The sequence below is a fragment of the Lithobates pipiens genome, unplaced genomic scaffold, assembly GCF_037356315.1.
Source record: "Lithobates pipiens isolate NorthernLeopardFrog02 unplaced genomic scaffold, aLitPip1_a1.2 Scaffold_8, whole genome shotgun sequence".
NCBI classification, from domain to species: domain Eukaryota; kingdom Metazoa; phylum Chordata; class Amphibia; order Anura; family Ranidae; genus Lithobates; species Lithobates pipiens.
The window spans coordinates 661,591,517-661,601,633 of NW_027507903.1; positions in this window are offsets into that span (position 1 = coordinate 661,591,517).

Genomic DNA, 10,117 nt, shown 5'->3' on the forward strand with positions numbered 1-10,117 from the left:
GTTGGGGAGAGGAGTGCAATGTGTGGACAGGCAGCAGAAGGTCTATAGAGAGGTGTTGGGGAGAGGAGTGCAATATGTGGACAGGCAGCAGAAGGTCTACAGAGAGGTGTTCGGGAGAGGAGTGCAATGTGTGGACAGGCAACAGCAGATTTATGGAGAGACGTTGGGGGAGGTGATAGACCAGCTGACTCAGGGCCATCATTCCTACACACAGTGATGTTCAACAAAGAGTGTCCAATGTTGCTTGGAAGCTCCTCAAATGGGAGTTTGCTACTTCTATACATCATGCTTACTATGGCAACGCATTTCAGGGGTGAAAAGCTTTATCAAGCCCGGGTCCATGCTACTCATTGAGTATGGCTGCATGGAGTGAGTGCTGGCCTACGTTCCGAGGCCTACAGAAATCTGGTCTTTTGATCTCTTCTTCCTCTGTGTCTGATGACGGATAGAGGTTTCAGCTGCTGATTCCTGACTCTAACTCCCCCGCCCCCCCATTGTTGTGTGATTGCAATACTGGCATGATACAACCATCAGGGCTGCGGGTGAAAGGAGAACACGGGGGATCGAGGCAGCAGGGGGAAAAGGATCATGGACTGGGGATGATCGGTACAGCTTCTCCTCCTCTTCTTCCTTCCAAATTTCAGTTGCTGTAGGGAGAGCTGCACAGGGATTGATTTCTGTAATTGCCCCCCCTCCCCGCTGCATAAATCACCCCCCCATCTATGACCCCATTACACCTGCTTCCTGGCCCCCCCTCCCCCCCCCGATAAGCCCCGTACAGGAGGCCAAGCTGTGCCCCCTTATCGACAGCCCTGCTCATGTCCCATATGATCACTAGACTCGCTAGCACCTCCATAAGACTAAAGCCTTGTACACACGATCAGATTGTTGGCCAACAAAGCGTCAGACTTTGGTCCGAAGAACGTGTGCCAAGAACTTGTCTTGCATATAAACAGTACACAATCGTCGGCCAACAAACACAAACGTAGTGACATACTAAGTGGAATTTCAGCTCTTGAGCGCCACCCTTTGGGCACCTTCTGCTAATGTTGTGTTTGGTGAGCATTGATTCCCACTTTTGTGTGATTGACTCGTGTACACACGATCAGAAAATCCGACAACAGACCGCTGTCCGACAAAAATTTTTCTAGCCTGCCATCCAACATTTGTTGGCGTAAAGTTGGACAACAATTGTCTGAAGGAGCGTACTAATGGTTGGATTTTTTGTAATTTCATAATTCCCCTGCCGAAAATCCTTTAGACATTGGGGGTTGAATTTCTAAAACTGGAGAGTGCAAAATCTGGTGCAGCTGTGTATTACAGCCAGCTGCTGACTTGTTCAGTGTGTTCAGTCAAGCTTTGATAAAAAAAAATCCTGGAATCTGATTGGTTACTATATAGAGCTGCGCCAGATTTTGCACGCTCCAGTTTTAGTAAATCAACTTCAATGTGTGTGAGTACATAGCTTCAGAACATCTGGAAATTGGTATTTTTCCGTAACACCCATCCCCTGCTGCAGCGCACAATCATAAGGACGTAAAAGCTTGGTGGTGCAAAGATACGTTTGTACACCAAACACGGTAGTTTAACCACTTGCTTACTGGGCACTTAAACCCCCCTCCTGCCCAGACCAATTTTCAGCTTTCAGCGCTGATGCACTTTGAATGACAATTGCGCGGTCATACAACACTGTACCCAAATGAAATTTTTATCATTTTTCTCCTTCATTGAAATGCGCTGATGAGGCGGCACTGGTGGGCACTGATGGGCGGCACTGGTGGGCACTGATAGGCGGCACTGGTGGGCACTGATGGGTGGCACTGGTGGGCACTGATGGGCGGCACTGGTGGGCACTGATAGGCTGCACTGGTGGACACTGATAGGCACAGTTAAGGCGACACTAATAGGCACAGATAAGGTGACACCGATAGGCACAGATAAGGCAGTACTGATGGGCACAGATAAGGCAGCACTGATGGACACTGATAGGTGGCACTGATAGATGGGACTGATGGGCACTGATAGGTGGCACTGATAGGTGGCTCTCATAGGTGGCACTGCTGGGCACTGATGGGCGGCACTGATGGGCACTGATGGGCACTGGTAGATGATAATGATGGGCACGGATATGTGGCACTGAGGTGCAGCAATGTTGTTGAGGCAGATTGTGGGCACTGATAGGTGGCACTGTGGGCACTGATAGGTGGCACTGTGGGTACTGATGTATGGCACTGTGGGCACTGATGTATGGCACTGTGGGCACTGATGTATGTCACTGCTGGGTGGCATTAAGGGCACTGATGGGTAGCACTGCTGGGTGGCACTTTTTTAATTCTCTGGGGGTTACTGGCAGGGGGCAGGTGGGCACTGATACACTGGCCGTGATCGGGACTGATGTCCCGATCATGGCCGCCGGTAATCGGCTATTTTTCCTCCTCGCGCTGACAGTGTGAGGAGGAAAAATAGCCGATTACCGGCTCTGTTTTGTCACATGATCAGCTGTCATTGACTGACAGCTGATCACGTGGTAAGGGGTCGGGATCAACCCCTTGCTCGGATCGGTGATCAGGTGAGTCTCATTGACTTGCCGATCACAGAGCGTGCCGTGCGCGCCCTTCAGGGGACGCGCAGGCCACTCGTGCACGGGATGACGTCAATAGACGTAGTCCCGGCAAAGGAGGTCCACGCTGTAGCCGTCATTCGGCTATAGTGCGGATCTCAAGAGGTTAATGATGAAGTCTGGAGGAGTTATTAATATCTGGGTCCTTTTATTGTGCCACTGGTTCTGCTATGTGTTGAGTAGAAGAGTTTGAATTCTATGATGAAAAAACAGCTGAGACCTTTAATCTTCTTGACCGGTCCATGACTCGTGGTTATGAGGTTCCTCAATGAATGAATTACTTGTATAGCGCTACATATGCCAACTAAATCGCCTCAAGGCGCATTTGCCACCAGTGTCCATCTGGGTCTTCAGAAGAGATGGGTCTTGAGCTTCTTCCTGAAGGCCAGATGGGTTTCTTCTTCCTAAGATTGTTGTTAGAGAAACCCAACCTGAGGTTAATGAAATAATAGGCAACATCCAGTCCCTTCCATCCAATTGGATGGTTTGAATGGGCAATAACTCACTTTTGATCTGTAAGCTATAACAATGGAGATCGGAAACCAACTCTTGGCCATACATGAGGGGGTCTCATTGATTTTAGGAGGGTGCGGTCAACGTTTTATACCCAGCCGTGAAGGCAGGAGAAGTCATTCTTTCTGTAAGCTTGTAGGTGGCCCAATTTTCCATTGCTAAAAAGGCTGAATGTGCAGATTAATGGTCTGCTATGGATTTTTAGGGGGACCCCCATGTCATATGTTTTCCTGTGTGAGGTCTACCTTAAAATCCGTATCAAATCAGAAGGGTCTGCTATGGATTTTCTGGGGGGGGGGGGGCTCATACTTTTGTTTTTGTTTTGGGTTTTTGTGTGTGAGGTACCCTGCTTAAAATCCATACCGGACTCAAAGGGTCTGGAATGTGTTTTCTGTGAGGGAAGGGAGAAAAAGAAACGTAATCAGTTTAAAATGTTGGCAAATGACATTTTTATTGATGGCTTTTTTACCTGCTTGAGCTTGGGAGGATTTTACCCCCTTCATGTGCTGATGTTTTTCTCGATCGGCCTCAGCATACGTTATTACTTTTATTAGTCTACTATGGAGACAGTGTTCTTTAAGTCTGCTATGGAGAGGGGTCCCACAAGTCCCTTGAGGTGATTCAGTTCGCATTGTGCGCTATACAAGTATTTCATTCATTCATTCAAGTCTACTATAGAGAGGGGTCCTTCAAGCCAGCTGTGGAGGTCTTTTAAGATAGCTGTTGTGTGTGTGTGTGTGTGTGTGTGTGTGGGGGGGGGTTCTTCATAACTATTATATAAATGGGCCCTTCAAGATGTGGAGAAGGGGTCTTCCAAGCTGGCCATAGAGAGAAGTCCTTTAATACTGTTATAAAAAGGAACTCTATTAAGCCAGTTGTGGAAAAGAGGTCCTCCAAGCTTGCTATGGAATTGGTGGTCTTTTATGCTGCTTAGGCAAGAGGTCTTTTGGAGCCACTATGAAAAGGCTGTGCTACATGGCTCGGATGGAGATGAGGTCCTTCTTGCCACCTCTGGATCTTGGGGCCCTTTGAGCCAACTATGTAGAGCATAGCCTTCTGACCAGCTATGGAGAGGGGCTCCTTTCGGGGGGCAATGAACCAAGGTGGTACAAAAAAGCAGGGTATCCAAACAAAAACACAACCACCATGCATCTCAATACTCTCATCACACCCCTCCATCCGTCTCAATACCCTCATCACACCCCACCATACATCTCAATACCCTCAGCACACCCCACCATACATCTCAATACCCTCATCACACCCCATCATACATCTCAATATTCTCATCACACCCCTCCATCCGTCTCAATATTCTCATCACACCCCATCATGCATCTCAATATTCTCATCACACCACATCATACATCTCAATATTCTCATCACACCCCTCCATCCATCTCAATACTCTCAGCACACCCCATCATACACCTTAATACTCACAGCATATCCCCACTATATACCTCATACTCTCATCAGAGTCCATCATACACCTCAATACTCTCATCACACCACATCATACACCTCATACTCTCATCACACCACATCATACACCTCAATACTCTCATCACACCACATCATACACCTCAATACCCTTAGTACACCCCGTAATACACCTCAATATTTTTAGAACACCACATCATACACCTCAGTACTCTCAGCACATCCCATCATATACCTTGTTACACTCAGCACATCCCATCATACACCTCAATGCTCTCAGCATTCCATCATACACCTCATTAGCCTCAGCACATCTCTTTAAACACCACAATACCCTCAGTACATCGCACCATACACCTCAATGCTCTCAGCACATCCCACATCGTACACCTCAATACCCTCAGCACATCCCCCTATACATCTCATTACCCTCAGTACATCCCATCATACACCTCAATACTCTTAGCACATCCCCCCATAGACCTCAATGCTCTCATCACACCCCATCATTCACCTTAATACTCTCATAACACCTCATCATACACCTCAATACTCTCGTCACATCCCATCATACACCTCAATGCTCTCAGCATATTCCATCATACACCTCAATACTCTCAGCACATCCCCCCATACATCTCATTACCCTCAGTACATCCCATCATACACCTCAATACTCTCAGCACATCCCCTCATAGACCTCAATGCTCTCATCACACCCCATCATTCACCTTAATACTCTCATAACACCTCACCATACACCTCAATACTCTCGTCACACCCCTCCATCCGTCTCAATACCCTCAGCACACCCCATCACACATCTCAATACCCTCATCCGGCCCCATCATACATCTCAATACCCTCAGCACAGCCCATCATACACCTTAATACTCACAGCATATCCCCACTATACACCTCATACTCTCATCAGAGTCCATCATACACCTCAATACTCTCATCACACCACATCATACACCTCAATACCCTCAGCACATCTCATCATACACCTCATTATCCTGGGCACATCCCCCCATACACATCAATACCCTCAGCACATCCCATCATACAACTCATTATCCTGGGCACATCCCCCCATACACCTCAATACCCTCAGCACATCCCATCATACACCTCATTATCCTGGGCACATCCCCCCATAGACCTCAATGCTCTCATCACACCCCATCATTCACCTTAATACTCTCATAATACCCCATCATACACATCAGTACTCTCATCACACCTCATAATACACCTCAGTACTCTAATCACACCCCATCATACACCTCAGTACTCTCATCACACCCCATCATACACCTCAATACCCTCAGCACATCCCCCCATACACCTCAATGCTCTCAGTACATCTCTTCATACACCTCATTACCCTCAGCACATCCCATCATATACCTCAATACCCTCAGCACATCCCATCATATACCTCAATACCCTCAGCACATCCCCCATGCACCTCAATGCTCTTATCACACCCCTCCATCCATCTCAATACTCTCATCATGCCCCATCATTCACCTCAATACTCTCAGCACACTCCATCATACACCTTAATACCGTCAGCATATCCCCATCATACATCTCAGTACTCTCATAACACCCCATTATACACCTCAGTACTCTCATCACACCCCATCATACACCTCAGTACTCTCATCACACCCCATCATACACCTCAGTACTCTCATCACACCCCATCATACACCTCAGTACTCTCATCACACCCCATCATACACCTCAGTACTCTCATCACACCCCATCATACACCTCAGTACTCTCATCACACCCCATCATACACCTCAGTACTCTCATCACACCCCATCATACACCTCAGTACTCTCATAACACCCCATTATACACCTCAGTACTCTCATAACACCCCATTATACACCTCAGTACTCTCATAAAACCCCATTATACACCTCAATACTCTCATAACACCCCATCATACACCTCAGTACTCTAATCACACCCCATCATACACCTCAATGTTCTCAACATGTCTCCACCATACACGCCAAATCTACTGCTGTGATGCACTCACTTCACCACCTCTGTATTAAGAGGCCACCATTGGCCTTCTCACTCCCTGACTGAAGATCCTTTAATCATTACTCTCTATAATATTGAGGCCTAAATGTATGACCATGTAGGCTGTGATTCCAAATGCAGTGCAATTTTCTCCCCCCTATGATGGCTTCCATTGGTCTCTCTTTCCTTCCACCCATTTCACCCCCTTATCCTCCCTCAGCTTCACTCTTATGTATTTTTTTTTTATAATAAAACCTGTATTGACTAAGTATCACCTTACAAGCATGTTATAAACAAGAACAGGATTGCATATCTGAAATGCAGATCATACCAAAGACATTCTATGTTATTTTAACTGGAAATACTGCAAGTCAATATATACTGTGTACTTTGTAAAAAGCTTAATGGTAGTTGCATAACTGCATTATAAAACAAAAATGCAGCGCTAACCCAAAGATGGCCATGTAATTATTTGGTTTGTAAACTGATGTGTCATATATTTGTAAAAAAAATTTGCAATTAAAAAAAATTCAATTTTTAATGCAAGGTGTCCAAGGATATAAATGATTTGTGCTGCCTGCATGCTTTGAGGCATCCTGTGTATAACTGACTGCTAGGAGAGTAGAAGAAGGCTTCCTCAGGGAATCACATTGCATGTGTGTGTAATCTGAATGCTCATCACATATTATATACCAAAATAATTTACTGACTTTATTAGATAAGGCTCACACATACACTATATTGTCAAAAGTATTGGGACACCGGCCTTTACACACACATGAAATTTAAAAGCATCCCGGTCTTAGTCCGGAGGGTTCAATATTGAGTTGTTCCACCCTTTGCAGCCATAACAGCTTCAACTCTTCTGAGAAGGCCGTCCACAAGGTTTAGGAGTGTGTCTGTTGGAATGTTTGACCATTCTTCCAGAAGAGCATTTGTGAGGTCAGGGCACTGACGTTGGACGAGAAGTCTCCACTCTAATTGATCTTAAAGGTGTTCTAACGGGTTGAGGTCAGGACTCCATGCAGGACAGTCAAGTTCCTCCACCCTAAACCCGCTCATTCATGTCTTTATGGACCTTGCTTTGTTGCACTGGTGGGCAGTCATGTTGGAACAGGAAGGGGCCATCCCCAAACTCTTCCCACAAAGTTGGGACCATGAAATTGTCCAAAATGTCTTGGTATGCTGATGCCTTAAGAGTTCCCTTCACTGGAACTAAGGGGCCAAACCCAACCCCTGAAAAACAACCCCCCACACCATAATCCCCCCTCCACCAAATGATTTGGATCACTTTTGGGATGAATTAGAGTGGAGACTGCGAGCCAGGCCTTCACATCCACCATCAGTGCCTGACCTCACAAATGCACCTCTGGAAGAATGGTCAAACACTCCCATAGACACACTGGCCTACCGATTATGGGCCCTGGCATTTGGGGGAACGGAGCGCTTTGTGAACTGTATGCCTGGGGACCCTTGACGTGGTATTACTTTGGATTTGGGTCCTTGTCCCCCAGGAAACACAGACTCTGGGGACCCTGTGTATGCCATATTGGAAATGGTGACTGGGAGGGTATGTCTTGGATTGCTTAAAATGGGACAATAATATTTATCCACAATATCTCCCAGGATATATGTAAAGGCTATTCTTGGTTTGTTTGATTCTGAACTCAACATGTTAGCTGAGAGAGCTGATCACATTGGCCTCTAGAACTGGGTAGGAGCCGGACAGTCTACTCCTACTATAGTTTGTTGGCTACTAGGATGAGGAGGGGGGGATCACGTTTTGTATTGTTAATTGTAATTAGCTTCTGCTATTGTGAGAAGGTGTCCTGTGTTTATACTACTGTGTGAAGCTCGGTGACCACAAGTCTGTCCTAAAGGTCAAGTCTCTGAGTCACCTAGTCTGGGTTAGTGATTTAGTAAACAAGCTCATGTTAATTAGGTTTCTGGTTGCAGTTGTGTTGTTAGAGTAATATGAGCAGGAGAGGAAACCTATATAAATACTTGTAATTTTGGTTATAATAAAGAGTCCATGTTGAGCAGCTAAACAAGTCTTGTCTTGTTTTGTGCTTGTGACCGGTTGGAATATCTGATATCTATATTCAGACTGGGAGGAAGCGGTATATGACGAAAGCACTCAAGCGGATTGCGGGACGTTCCGTTACACTGACCATTCATAAAATGTATGCCAATCAAAGGGGGAGAGTGCCCCACAGAGGTCAGCTGGGCAAGAAGAAAGAAATGGCTGCACATCCAGAACTTCCGATTGCCTTTTATTTCGCTTCACAAAGATAACACCAAAGACACCAAACTGTGGTCAGATAGATGCGTTTCACACATACATCTTGTGCTTAAAGCGGGAGTTCCGCCATTTTTTTTTTTTTAAAAGCCAGCAGCTACAAATACTGCAGCTGCTGACTTTTAAAATAAGGACACTTACCCGCCCAGCGCGCCCACGATGTCGGCACCCGAAGCCGATCTCTCAATCGTCTCTCGGGTGCTGCTGCCGCCATCTTGGGTATGGGAATCAGGAAGTGGAGCCTTGTGGCTTCATTTCCCGGTTCCCTACTGCGCATGCGCGAGTCACGCTGCGCAATAAGGATGGTCCCCGCTGTCTCTGGGATCCGTGTGTTTCCCAGCAGACAGCGTGGGACCTTCGGAAAGGGGCGTAGATTCTGCGGAAAGGGGCGTATATTCTGCAGATATCTATGCCGGAAGTGGGTGCAGATACCTGAACTGTACAGGTACCTGCACCCCCCTCCCCCCCTGAAAGGTGCCAATTGTGGCGCTGGAGGGGGGGGGGAGGGTTCCAATGAGCGGAAGCTCCACTTTAGGGTGGACCTCCGCTTTAATCATTAACCAGCTGGACAGCAGCATCCAATCAGACAGCTACCACCCCCCCCCCCCCCCCCAAAGAGCCCTCAGAGAAACATGGGCTCCCTTGAATTCTGCTTTACTCTTTGCGAGAAAAATCTCATTCTTAAAGAGGAGCTGCACCTAAAAAAAAATATTAAAAGCCAGCAGCTACTAATATTGCAGCTGCTGACTTTTAATAATATCACACTTACCTGTCCCAGGTTCCAGCGATGTCGGCGGCAGATGACGAGCGATCGCTCGTCTCGCTGCAGCCACCGCCGCCATCCTCTGTCAGGGAATCGGGAAGTGAAGCATGAGGGCTTCACTGCCCGGTTCCCTACTGCGCATGCGCGAGTCGCGCTGCGCTGGTTCCCCGCTGTGTCTCTGGGAACTGTGTGTTTCCCAGAACACAACGGGGGGGGGGGGGGCGGAGCGATGCGGGGGTCTGCGGCGGTCTGGCCGGAAGTGGGTGCAGTTACCTGGATTATCCAGGTAACTGCACCCCCCTCCCCCCCGAAAGGTGCCGATTGTGGCACCGGAGGGGGGGAGGGATAATACTAGCGGAACTTCCCCTTTAGGGTGAAGAACCGCTTTAAGAAGCAGCAATATGTAGAAATACAAGCAAGGGACAGAGGC